The 13,212-nt window shown below is 44.0% G+C and overlaps 1 long non-coding RNA gene across 1 annotated transcript in view; it reads right to left on the bottom strand.

Annotated features, from left to right (window-relative positions):
- LOC144161950 (uncharacterized) overlaps positions 1-13,212 on the bottom strand; it is a 115,433-nt gene that overhangs the window by 87,769 nt on the left and 14,452 nt on the right. The gene's annotated exons all lie outside the window — the stretch shown is intronic.

Genomic DNA, 13,212 nt, shown 5'->3' with positions numbered 1-13,212 from the left:
AATTTGTCTTCACCCGGTGTCTAAAATTCTTTGTGATCTTCACCCCCCCATTCGATGTGGGTTTGGGCTTTTTTCCCGTTCTGCCTATACTTCACTGCGACGGTTGCATTAACAAAATTTAGTTGTACTTTTACAAAAAACGCAGCGCCAGGGTACACGTGCAGGGCAATAATCGTCTCGAAATGTGGTTAAACAGTAAACTATGCTTGTTGATCCGAGGTTGAAAAAACACTCTGAAAAATGGAGAAGCTGAATCACGCTAAAAATAAAAGGCTTACTTATTTTTAAAATTGAAAGTGCGTGATGATTTAGAAGGTAACTCTGCTTCAAGGTATTCATTTGTACCAAATAATTCTTACGGGACTATCAATGTTTACATCCTGTGCACTGTGAACTGCCGCGGTACCAATTCATCGTCTAGGTCTCCTGAATTTTCCAACACCTTGATACGTATCATAACTCATAAAGGTCATCGTCCTGGCGGCAACATTGTTTTTTGCATATTGCTGCCTGTAGGGTATTTCCCGCCTTCACCAGTAACGAGCAGACCTACAGAGTAATATCGTTCCCTGTCGGGCGTTTAGCGAGTTTATAAGCAGCACGTTTTAGCAGTTTATTTCCTGTGGCCATGACATCGTGCTCTAGTTTGTGCCCTACGGTTGTCTTAATCGAGGCTCAAAGCCCCGATTCCAGGATAGAAGCGGTGTTCTTTTTACATCGGGCGATTTGCTGCTCAGAATCATCGCGTGCGTGCGTTTTTGATCTGAAGTTTAATCCGCAACTCTCAAAGACCCGCCACACGTCTTCCTTATACAATGAAGTTGTCAAGACTTTTTCACATATTCCTTCATCGCCGTCATCATCCGCAAACATATTTTCCGTGTCTTCAATGTTGTATTTCCCACAACCCAAATGCTCCAAAACCTCATGCTAAGAGGCACACGCATTACATTACACCAGGCGTGTAGATTTTGCTGTTGAAAACAGCCTAAGTTAGACCATCGTTCAGAAAGAATTTTTGCGGATGCGAAGTATCCGCCCTTTGCATTTCTTCGCGAATATGAATGCACCTTTAGTTGAAAGTCAGTTGAAAGTCAGCGCTTGTTTGTGTCTCCCCCTTTTCGTGTTCTCGTCCAGTTTTCGCGCTGTTAGCCGTCATGCTACAGTACCAACTAGCCCAGATTACAACACTCCTGTATTTTAAGTCGAAACAAGATGGTCTATGTTCTTTTTGTGTACGCGTCGTTCGATCACTTTTCATTGTCGTGACCTCCTAACCAGCCTTAGTTTTCATTCTGCTTACGATTTTTATGGCTCTATAGGCGCGAAAGAATTTATTTACAGGGTGTAAGGAAGCTTCAAGAAACTTGGTGCCGTAAGCAGGGACAGCTTACGGCACCAAGGAACTTAGGACAGGGACTTAGGACAGCAACTGAAACTGTCTGTTTGCCCTCATTTCCAGCAAGCAACAATAATTTGTGCTGAACAGTTGAGGGTGCACAAAACCTGCGTCCTTGATTGACGGACTCAATACACGGAGATGCCAAAAGGCCTTTCTGAAAACATTTTACTGTGATTAATCCACTACAGCATCATTCGGGCGTCAGCAGTACGATACTACCATTCAGGATGGAGTCTGTCTGCGGAAGCATGCAGTGTTGTCGCTGTTCTAGTACTCGCGAGTTGCGCAGCCAATGGCAGCACACTGGCGCAAAAAACCAGTGCCCAAAATGACTTCATGGTGTTAGCCGCCTTCTCCACGAAACGAAACTGCTTTGTCCCTTTTAAACGTGACATTACGACCAAAGCTGCCTTTGACAGCACTAATCATAACCGAGATGGTTGCGCCTGTGGCTAAAGCCACTCTGGTGACTCTGTCGACGAACAATTGAATCTTGTAATGTAATTATCGTAAAAAGAGGCAGTGGCTTGTTGCTTACGAAAAGGCATATTGGCGACCTCATGTTCATCGGCTTCAGTACTATGCTGAAATATTAAAAGTTGGAAACGTCAAGCAATTTAAGGTGACTCCAAGAACGGTGTCCAGGTTATCGTTACTTATACAGAAAATATATGAGTATTCGGCAAAACCCTTCAATACGTGACTAACGTTGCCCTGCGCAGGCAATGTAGAATTTTCCATTCGGCACTGTTTCATTATTTCGTGAGTGTAAGTCATGCATTACTCGACGGGAATTCGCGCTCTCCGAAGTAGCTTCTCTTCTTTGCGCTTTGGCTTCGCCCTTGAGTCTCCAATACATTTTTTTTCGTTTCCCCGACTAGCGTGTTCCCAGTAGTTCGTGATTCTTTATAGTTCTCGAACCACGTAACACTGTTCCGGACAACGAACAAAACAATGTTGGCCAGCTGGGCGCCGACATACCACCGGTTGAACTTGCTGCCAAAATCGCTCGGCTTCGCCTCGCTCCCGGCAAACATACGTGGCTCCCTTTACGTTTGCCATTTGGCTATCGGGATCGTTTTGACGCTGTGTGATTGCTCAGTCAAATGCAATCGCGGCAGAAAGTGACGGGCTACTCGGCTGCTTCAGCGAAATTCCAGTAGATTCGTCTTCTGTATAGGTTAACCAGCACCTACACGAAAAACTGTTACAGTGCAAATGACGATATTTCCTGGGGAAAATGATAGGCGGTTAGTTGACGGAGCCGGTGCCTTGCTCTTTCAGAGCGAAATCAGTTCAAGCAGACTTAAGACGCATACCCTCGACGAGAGATTGCTGCCATAATAGCGCAGCAGCCCTGTGCACTACCGCGCACCTTCAACCGAGCAGAGCACCACAATTTCGAGACTGCAATAGTTTTGACGGTCCTACATTTGTTCATTTCGCAAACTTTGCGGTTCTGAAAGCTTTCTGGCATCCCCTTTCTACTTGTAAACTTTCAACTTCAGGAACATTGCTGGAGTTCATCTGAATACTGTATGAAGTCCCTAAACGTCCGCGAAGTTTGCAAAGTTTGAAAACGTGCATTTGAAAACTTACACTACTTGTATTCTCCGAGGTGCAGATTGTCCTTTTCACCCGCCGCGGTGGCTCAGTGGCTAAGGCGTTGAGATTGCTGAGCACGGAGTCGCGGTTTCGATTCCCGGTCGCGGCGGCCGCTTTTCTAACGGAATCGAAAAGCAAAAACGCCCGTGTGAACGAGATTTCGGCGGACGTTGGAGACCCCGAGGTGGTGAAATTAATCCGAAGCCCTCCACGACGGCGCGCCTCATCGCCTGCATTGCTTCGGCGCGGTAAACCCTACAATCAATCAATCAATCAATCAATCAATCAATCAATCAATCAATCAATCAATCAATCAATCAATCAATCAAAGAGTGTCCTTTTCTACCTAATCACTGCAAATTGTCGCACCTCCCCGCAGCATGCTCCTGGAAAGAGCAGCAAGACATCCCGAAAGAAAAGCCTATGATGTTTCCTTTATATTGGACGCTAAAAATACGAATACAACAGGCCAGATTCGCCAAAACGAAGATTTAATTACACATAAAGCCGATTTTTTTATAATGAATCTTATCATATGAATGCCACGGGAAGATGTCTGGACCACCAAACTTGTCATCGAATTTTTGTATTCTGTAGATGCTGCAGAATAACCTTTTAATTACTTTCTTACTAAGTGTCGTGCATTTAAACGGGCGGCCATGAGATAAGTTCAACGTTCGATCGCAATGTCAAAGCTCTCGTTTCTGGCAATGCCCTTGTGACGTTTCGGGCGTACGTCATTTAGTGGTTATGGGACTGTTTTTATTCAAGAAAGTCTTCCGGGGTAAGCATTTGTAGATCAGTTACCTTATTTTGTTTCTACTTCCTAGCATTTGTATTTGAATTGTTTTGTTATCGCTTCCTCGGTGTCTTATCTTTGTTTTTTGGCAGTTTCTCCCATCTTCGTCGCTCGTGAAGGCTAAGCAATCCCTAATCTCAGGAACGAAAGCAAAAAATTTCTCGGCACCAATCTACGCACCCCACTTAAGTCATTGGCCGCATTGCCCTCCGGTAGCCCCACCTGCCTGCAATACACATACGTGGATAGCGCGCTTTTATACGGAAAAGGCAATTTGGGTTCAAATGTTCCACTAAATGCATTCCATGCTCCTGTCGCAGAACTCACCATTCACTGGTTTTAGTTGAACAAATTAGTGTGCATATTCATTATTCCAGGGTATTTTTTACAGTGTTCATTTTCTCGCGCCATGTACTGGAGCTTTTGTTACTTTTGAACTTGGAACACTGCCGCGAAGGGGCGCTGCGAGCGCTTTTAGTTTCTTCACCATTTTTTTGCGAATTGCGACAATCAAGCCGCCATTTATTTTTAAGTAATAGAAATATGCAAATATATCTTACGTATTGGTGTCTCCCCTCACATGTGTTTAATATATTATTTTCGCTCAACAATGTTGACAAGTAAAATCATTGGCACCAGAATTCGTACTTTAGAAAAGCTTTGCTTGTATAGGCGTCTCTTACAAATGTTTTTTTTAGCTTGTTCGGCGTGTGCGTGGCACTTGGTCTCCTCCGAACTAGGCTTTGCCCTCTACACGTCGCGGCGGCCGCGTCATCACATTTCGTCCCATTAAAGCCTAGACCTAGACCAGGTCCGCAGCTAGAAGACTGCACCGTATTCCAAACACAGAGGCCTAATACCCCCCGCATCCTGCCGAAAAATTCAACAAATACCATTATGGTGAGGACACATGTTTTCTGTAGCAGAATAGTGCGTAAAGAACTTATACTATGCTCGCGAGAGCTTTGTGTCACTGAAATCGGGGCATAGCAGATGGTAGCTTAGAAATTAAGGCGCCAAGAAAAGATAGGGGGTCAGAGTATTTCCAATTCTTCGACGGTATGAATGCAGGTGCTTGTACCGCATTTTAAGGTTTGCAAACGATTTTATAATGCAAAAAATCGTTTTATTGTTATAATATAGCCGCTTCTTTTGGGGGGAGGGGGGGTACTCAAGGTTCAAAGCTCGTCGGTGGCTCTTTTTTTTCTGTTTTTTTCTTCGCGGGCGGTTCGCATAACTCTGTAAAGCCAGGGATTTTCACCACTGCCCATTACGATGGCTCCCAAATTTCAGGCTACGTTAAGAACTAACCTAAATGAATACAACTGCATAAAAAACACATCTCTTACAATAGAGAAAGAAGGATGATTCTATTGGAGAACGAACACGCGTGTAAACGCGCATTTTTTGTTTTTTCACAAATTCTTATGAGTTATGCGCAAGCCAGAGAATAGCTTAAAACTGCAATTCGCTGTCCTCTAATGCGCGCACTTCGCGGGAAAGAAATTGCAAAGGTGGCGCTGGAGGCGCGCACTTTGCGGCGGCTGTAGCTTTTTTCAACTTTCCCATTTTGCATACCACAAGGTTTGATTGTTCCGACTAAAATTTGCTTTAATATAAAAACTACACCAAAATGACAAACAGGTCAAAACAAATTTTGCGTTATGCCGTGACCAGAACAAATTACGAAAAAAATGTGAATTGGCGCCAGACGCCAGATTATCGCTAGCTTTGACGGTCCCTATTTCCATATCTGTAACTGACACCAACCCGTGGTAGGCAATGACGACCAAGTATTTGTAACATATCAGTAAAATATCACTTGACTTGAAAAAATAAAAATAAACGCACAAAAAGTTTGAGTGCTGTGCTTTCTTGAAAAAAATGCGCACCTTGAAAAATCGAAATAAAAGACCCAGGTCTCGATTTCCTTCAAAATTGGGGAAACGAGACTCCTCAACAGGGTCACCAATACTGCTGAAAAACATGCATAGACACCATGCGAAAAATCCGCTATTCCCTCCGCTTTTCCGGCTTCCCAATTTGATAAAAAAGTGCCTGTTCACATTCTGCGGCCCCACCAGTGACTTTTCAGCCTTTTAGGTGTGTCTACAAAAAATCTACGTCTTTACATTTTATCTTTGCGATGTTTAATAGAATAGGTTCCAGCACAGCTACGCGTACGCGAGAGATGCGAGTCCTCATAATATTGCCGATTGTGAGACGTTATCGAAAGCACCCTTGATTTCCAGAAGTATGCAGCGCTTGTGGGATAACGTGAGGCGGAGGTTTTGTAGTTACTTCTGTCTTTAAAACGCAATCACGATTCTTTTACTTTAGTCATTGGTACTCTAATGTAACTATCCCATATTGTTCGTTATGTCCGGTGCTCTACATGTTGCTTGTATTAAGTGCCGAACACTTTAAGGGCCCGCCGTGTCGTCTTAGCTCGCTAGTGGTCGATGCGACTGCCCGAATCAGGTGGCGCAGTGAGATAACGGACCCAAGTAGACCCTTCTGTACCGTGGTGAGGGAGCCACGCTGAGTCTTAGAAAACCACGCGGTTGAAATAGTCATAACCGTTCAAACCTCGTGAACCGCTTATGCTTGTCGTACAACTCCCCGTTATTTAGAGCAAAGAAAACTCCAGGTACATTTCAGGCAAATCTGCGTATATAACCGGCAACCACGGCGTTCATTTAGTTAGGAACGCTCGTTGGGTTGGTTTCTACAATAGTAAGCGAAAAAAGCGGCCGCGAAAAAAAGAAAAGGCGCGTTCGAAATGACGTAGACAGGCTTCACCGCGCAAGAAAAAATGGCGCGTTCGAAATGCCGCAGAAAGCTTCAGACGCGCAAGAAAAATAATGGCGCGTTCAAAATGCCGCAGAAGGGCTACATCCCCGCAAGAAAAAAATTACACGTTCGAAATGACGCAAACAGCTCCAGGATAAGAAAAATAAAGCAAGCGCTAAATGAACAGACAGGTTTCTACCCATTCAAAGCGAGGATGGGGTACCATATGACCTCGTCATGGTTCTGGCCCTGCACGGCATTTGGAAATCGCGCATGGCCATCCGCCATCCCGACATCGATGCCAAACGGTCCAAAGAGTACTTTTCTGAGTCTGTTCGTCTGATTATTGAAGTGTGGAGGGCTCAGCCCGAGCCTCCGGAATGGTTGCCCGTGTTTGAAACATTAACAAACATGAAACAATTTTAGCCATTGCTCTGTTAGTCAAGTGCTGGCTAGCGTTTTTAAGAGTGTAGTGTTTTGTTTGTGTGTGTCAAAGTATGGCAATAAAAAAAAACAGAAATCCCTCTGGCGCAGTTTCTGGCAGGGGGCGCGCGAGCACTGCGAAAGCGGAAAATTTGAAATGCAGCAGTGAGCGAATAACGGCCCTGCATCCCATTATGGCGAATCAGTTCTCTGCTCTTCTAACAGCTTTCACATAGAGTGGAATGGCTTTATTTTTTTATTACTCAGACATTAGAATTGCCTGTTCATTTGATTTCGGTTCTTTACTGTTCTATACCAAAGGGGGCTCCGGCCTCTGTTAGGCTTTGTAGCCTTTAGTCCCGGCCTGCCTCCTTGTGCTTCTGAGGAAATAAATCTTTGAAATATTTGAGGCCGTCTGGTGTCACGCACACGAAATGGGCGTGGCGTGACGGCTCCACGATACAAACAAAGGCTTAGAAAAGAAAACCGCTTCCCCTGGTCGGGATCTAACGTGAGCGAATCGTTTTACAAAGACGATGCGAATCTGATTGCGCCACCGAGGCCCACTCAGTCATATATCAGTGTTTCGGGTGAAGTCAGCGCTGCGCCCTTGCAGGAGAGGCTACCATTGCTAGGCCGCAATTTTTTTTAATCATTCACAGTACTTCAAATGCACCCTAGAGGGGGTAGAACAGGGAGGGTTACAGAGCACACGTATAGTATTAGCGCAATAAAAGTACGGGTAAAAAATTAAGCAAAAAGACGCCGCACTGTTTAAACTGTAAACGCAAATGAATACATACTGTAAGCTTGAAAAAAAGTGATAGCGCAAAGTTCAATACAGGGTTGCAACAAAAAAGACAGGGATATAATAGAAATGGTTCAAACTCAAGCACGACACGACGTACAACCTATCATCACAAGAACAACAAAAAAGAAAATACACTGCAAAAACAAAAATGTTCAGCTCATGTTTTGAAGGACGGAAAAGAAAAAACACAAAAATGCGAGCAAACTGTTACGTTAGCTTATGAACTATTTTCTGGAATTTAGTGTTGTCTTTTTGAGAGGCGATATCAGACTAGATTATTAGATTCGAGTATAGTACGTGGGACATAATACAAATGGTTCAAACTCAAGCACGACACGACGTACAACCTATCAGCACAAGAACAACAAAAAAGAAAATACAGTGCAAAAACAAAAAAGTTCAGCGCATGTTTTGAAGGACCGAAAAGAAAAACACAAAAATGAGAGCAAACTGTTAGGTTAGCTCTTGGATTAGCTCCTGGAATTTCGTGTTGTCTTTTTGAGAGGCAATATGGAACTAGATAATTCTATTCGACTACGGTACGTGGGAGGTAGGACCGGGCAAAGACAGATGAGTGCCAATTTATGCGTTTAACTTTGTAGGAGTGGTCTCGGCGAGGAAAAATGACGGGAGATGGCTCGATCGCGAAGTGACGCGTGGTAATAAAGCTTACGGAACAGTGATAGGCTGGAAAGTACACAATACACAAATAGGCGGGAAAGTACACCAATAAGGACACAATGCAGTAAAATCAGAACAAATCATCAGATCATCAAATCATAATCATAAAAATCATAATCAGAAAAAATCAACAACTACCCCAAATTAATGAAAACGCAACCGTGCGTATCTTTAAAGACCTTTTCAGGGACTGCGGCGGCCTCTCTTGACGATTTTCGGTATCAACGCCAGGCTGATACTGAAGCTAGTCACAAGAGGGCGCGAGAGCCACTCTGCAGCATAACTGCTCAGAACTTGGCAGCTTCCACGTTGACTGGAGCTGCTTTATTTTATTGGATTTCCGGCCTCCATGGTCCGAAACAAGAGTGATTATTTTGGGAGCCCCTTCACGAATAGCGTTAGAATGCCCAGTGTACGCCGGATTTATGGCGAACCTAGAGAAGCAAACACACTAAAAATTGCCGCAATACCCGGGGACTGTTGGTTAACGAAGGAATGATCAAACAGCCCTTTCTGTGAGAAACTGTCACTAGAATGGGAAAAGGCACTTCTACTGCAAAAGGAAAAAAACATTCAAGAGAAAGTTTCTGCCAGAAACATTCACTCTATCGGTTTTACCAGAAAAACGACATAGTACTTACGTTCCGGAGACAAAAAGCGAGCGTTCTTTAGCGAATTATTATATCTTTCGCATATATTAGGGATTCCAGTGTTGTCAGCATTATGCTGTCTCGACCGGTGAGCCGTTGACTAGGCCGTTACCTTGCCGTATGAAAACATCCATCAAGTCTGGAGTGCTCCGTCTCCTACTGGGTAACATTTTCGGGACCTTTGCTCACCCCTCTAGATTGCCTTGTTGCAAATACTTTGGGGCTTATAATATCTGTTGCCAATAATGAAGAACCCCTACATTTTCACTGGCCTCCTAACAATGCTCATGCGGGAACTTGAGAAAACTCATATGAACCCATACAAGTGAGGTTGACATGGTGTACGATTCTTGTGCAAGAAACGCCATGTTGCAGACTTGTGCAACCGGAATGAGGCGCGTGCGACGAGCTGAGCCTCAAGTTCTCGAGAAAAAGGGATGAGATGATCACGCATTCCTTCAGATCCACAAATCAATGTATTCTTTTTTGTATCTTGTACAGCGAAGCTTTCAGCCTCTTACTGATGATGTCCGTACGGGAAAACCCAGTTCATGAAAGGCATCTTTCTTGGACGATGCGATTGTCGTGGCTGAGCTAAGAAAAGTTAAAACTCTTCCCTGTGAAGCTTGGCGACAGCTGAGTTAGCCCCCCCCCCCCCAACCCCCCTTGATTCCCCTCTAAGGGTCGATGTGCAGCAGAGGACGCGACGTACAAATGCCTAACGTCATGATCTGAGACGAACGTCGACAGCCATTACGCACAGCTTGACGTACGATGAAAATGACGTTGCCCTGCGTGCCGTAAGGCTGTTGGACGCATGAACAAAGGCCTAACCTCGCATTTTGAGTTTTAGAACGTCAGGTGGCCGATAACAGGCAGGAGAGGATGCGGCAGTCCCCTCCTTCAGGAAAGCCACTACTAGTGCCGCTCTCCAAGATTTTGGAATGTGCCCCGAAAGCCATATTTTGTTGTAGAGGTTCAGGAGAACACCTTGAACCTGCACCCACTCGACAAAGTATTCACTTAACACAGAGCAGCAGCAGGTACCAATTCACGGAGCCGCAGACCCGAACCGCAAAACGTTGGAACTACAGCGTGGATACCCTAGAGTTACTGTAGTCATTTTAAAAGCTGCGTGCGGAACTGTAAAGGCTACAGTGTTGCCAACAGTTGCCCACTGAAGGCGCCTAAGGCATAGTGCAGGAAAGGAACAATAGGCGTCGGGACCTTGTGGGTTTACCTGCCCAGAGGGCAGACGGAAATGTCCTTCGAAAGACCGTTTTACGGTGAGTTAGGCGTCCTCTGTGGGCGGATTTTTGACAGAAATTAACCACTACACTTCTACACGTAGCTTCTGAAATGAACCATACAAAAGTGGTGGATACCTCCAGAGTAGCACATATTTGCAGTGTGGGAGCAGCAAACCAAGGAATGCATCTCGAGAAGGCTCAGCGTATAATCATCGTCGTTGTTGGACTGAAGGAGCATTTAAAATTACACCTTCAGACGACATTTTTTTTAATTCAGACCCAAACAGTTGAATAATTTTCATAGTGCCTATTACTACTTATGAAAAGCGTTTAGATATTACTTAGTAAAATTAGTATTAATAGAATACGAGAAGTTCTCAAACCGGTAAATAATAGAATGCCACCGCCTAATATCCCCGGTGCGTTTGAAGAGAAATGCAGTTTGGTTCTCGAAGCGCAGTAAAAAATATACCTGACTGAGTATTTGTAGGGTTTTTATCGTGAAATAAAATGCATAATCACGTTACTGTTGTAAGGTATGGCGGATCTAATTTTTCTGAGCGATTTGGTGCCATGTCACTTAGAATCTTTCGGTTCAGATCGCCGCCTGGACTGTAGTTGCCGTCTCAAGACGCCCGGAAGTTTTTTGCACGTAAACTCGACCGCTAATTATATTTTTTTTATGTGCGATTTTGTGCTGTGTCATTTGGAATCGTTCGGTTCAGATCGCTGACTCTAGTGGCAGTGTCAAGACACCCGGAAGTTTTTTGACACGTGAACTCGACCGCTAATTATATTTTTTTATGTGCGATTTTCTGCTGTGTCATTTGGAATCGTTCGGTTCAGATCGCTGACTCTAGTGGCAGTGTCAACACACCCGGAAGTTTTTTGCTCGTAAACTCGACCGCTAATTATATTCTTTTATGTGCGATTTTGTGCTGTGTCATTTGGAATCGTTCGGTTCAGATCGCTGACTCTAGTGGCAGTGTCAACACACCCGGAAGTTTTTTGACACGTGAACTCGCGGCTAATTATCTTGGACGACACATCTGCCCTTGATATTATTGAGGCCCGGTTCAACAAAAGTGCGGTTATAACTGTATGTACTATATTAATATGTTAATGAACTTCCTATTACACCCAGGCTATTTAGGCCTACATTTTTAAAGCAACACCACAAGTAGCCATTTGCAAGTGTAATTAGCTTGTTTGCTTTACTGTTAATTTTAATCGGTATGTAATTCGAAAGAATGAAACCATCAGCTCTCGCTATAATGAAACTTCCTCAGGTCACAAAAGCTGAGCCCATTTCTAGCGCCTCTTGTACATTCGATGTAACCCTGCGCGTTATGATTATACCACAATTATACGAGGGTATTTAAACCGTTAATAGTACAAGCCTACTTATTTGTAACAGCAAACTAGATTACAAATCAGAACAAATGAAAACCAATTTTGTTTCAAATAACATTCTTTCATGCAATGATAAATCCTTGCTTTGTGGAATTCAGAATGATGCTGGCCGCTTTATTTTCCAGGCGAGTAAAACGTTATCTAAATTGCAAAACGTAACTGGTCAGTTCTGCGAAGCCAAGTAGAACCCAAATGCACCGTTTGTTTGATATCCCTGTCGGATTGGAACTACTAAAGCTAAGCACGGGATTCCAAAACAAACTGCTTCTGTGCACTACCTTTTTAACGAAACTTGTGCCATTTGCAATTTGACCTTTTTATTTGTAAGAAAGTCGCTCCTTCAGCTTTAAGGGGGTTGTTGTACGGTCAAAGAGAGAGCAGGAGGGTCCTATTAGTTGGTTTTCCAGTACTATTCATGTTTTTTTTATAATAGGGGCCCTCGAGATAAATTACTACTTTTTTTTTAGTTTTTCTTACACTTGGCGCAGTGAGTTCAGAATTTTGTCTTATGAATGAGTAAAAAAAATATTGCGTTTCTTTAATATTTCTTGGATATGCACTGTGTGTATGACGTTTTTTCTGTCATGTTGAAGCAGAATTTGTTTTCAAGTTTGCCCGAAGACAAATTTAAATATTACGATAGTGGAACCCCGTTAATACGTTTTTCACCGGGCCGGGAAAACAAAACGTCACCAGGGAAACGCAACCGTGAGAAAACCTTCGAAAATTATAACAGTTTAGCTTTAACTTGCAACCATGTATTTCTGCAACTTTGACTTTCCAACCCTAAGAAACTCGATAATGTAGGATTCCGCTTTTTGCCATCGCTAGGAAACACCAGGCGTGGCAATAAAAACTCCCTAGCGATGTCGGCTCTCTTACGCGCTGTCTGCTTGTGTACTGCGTGTAGGACGTCAAGCTTTTCCTGAAGGGAAAGCTCTTCCAGTTTTTGCCACGCCATCAAGGCACGACAAAGTTCAAAGTTGCAAGTTCAATATTGTTCTCAAACCTTGCAGCGCTGAATGACGACGAGAGCGCCTGCTATTTTCCGGGGGTGTTTATGGCAAGCACGCACATCCGACATTCCGAAGTGAAATTTCCGTTGCATGCGCAATGATGATGGTGATACCATAGAGTAACATAGGACCATAGTGGTGACGAATCGCGCCTGCGTGTAATTTCATACAGCCAGTTCCGCAGCCAAGCCTGGCCAAGGCTCGTCAAACGTCAAAATGGCCGCCCGCGCATGTTTCCCGGGCGGCTTCGGAGTGTCAGATTGCGACGCGTGATCCGGGAACGTACTCTAAGCCACGAAGTAGCAGTGAGGATTTATACATGGGACTCTATGTGAGCAGCGCAGGGGCTAGACAAAAGCAACGTAGAAG

Source organism: Haemaphysalis longicornis, unplaced genomic scaffold, assembly GCF_048455015.1.
Source record: "Haemaphysalis longicornis isolate Haplotype H1 unplaced genomic scaffold, Haemaphysalis longicornis Haplotype H1 scaffold_12, whole genome shotgun sequence".
In the NCBI taxonomy this organism is placed as follows: domain Eukaryota; kingdom Metazoa; phylum Arthropoda; class Arachnida; order Ixodida; family Ixodidae; genus Haemaphysalis; species Haemaphysalis longicornis.
The sequence above is the reverse complement of the archived record's forward strand: the minus strand, read 5'-3'. Positions and strand labels throughout refer to the sequence as shown.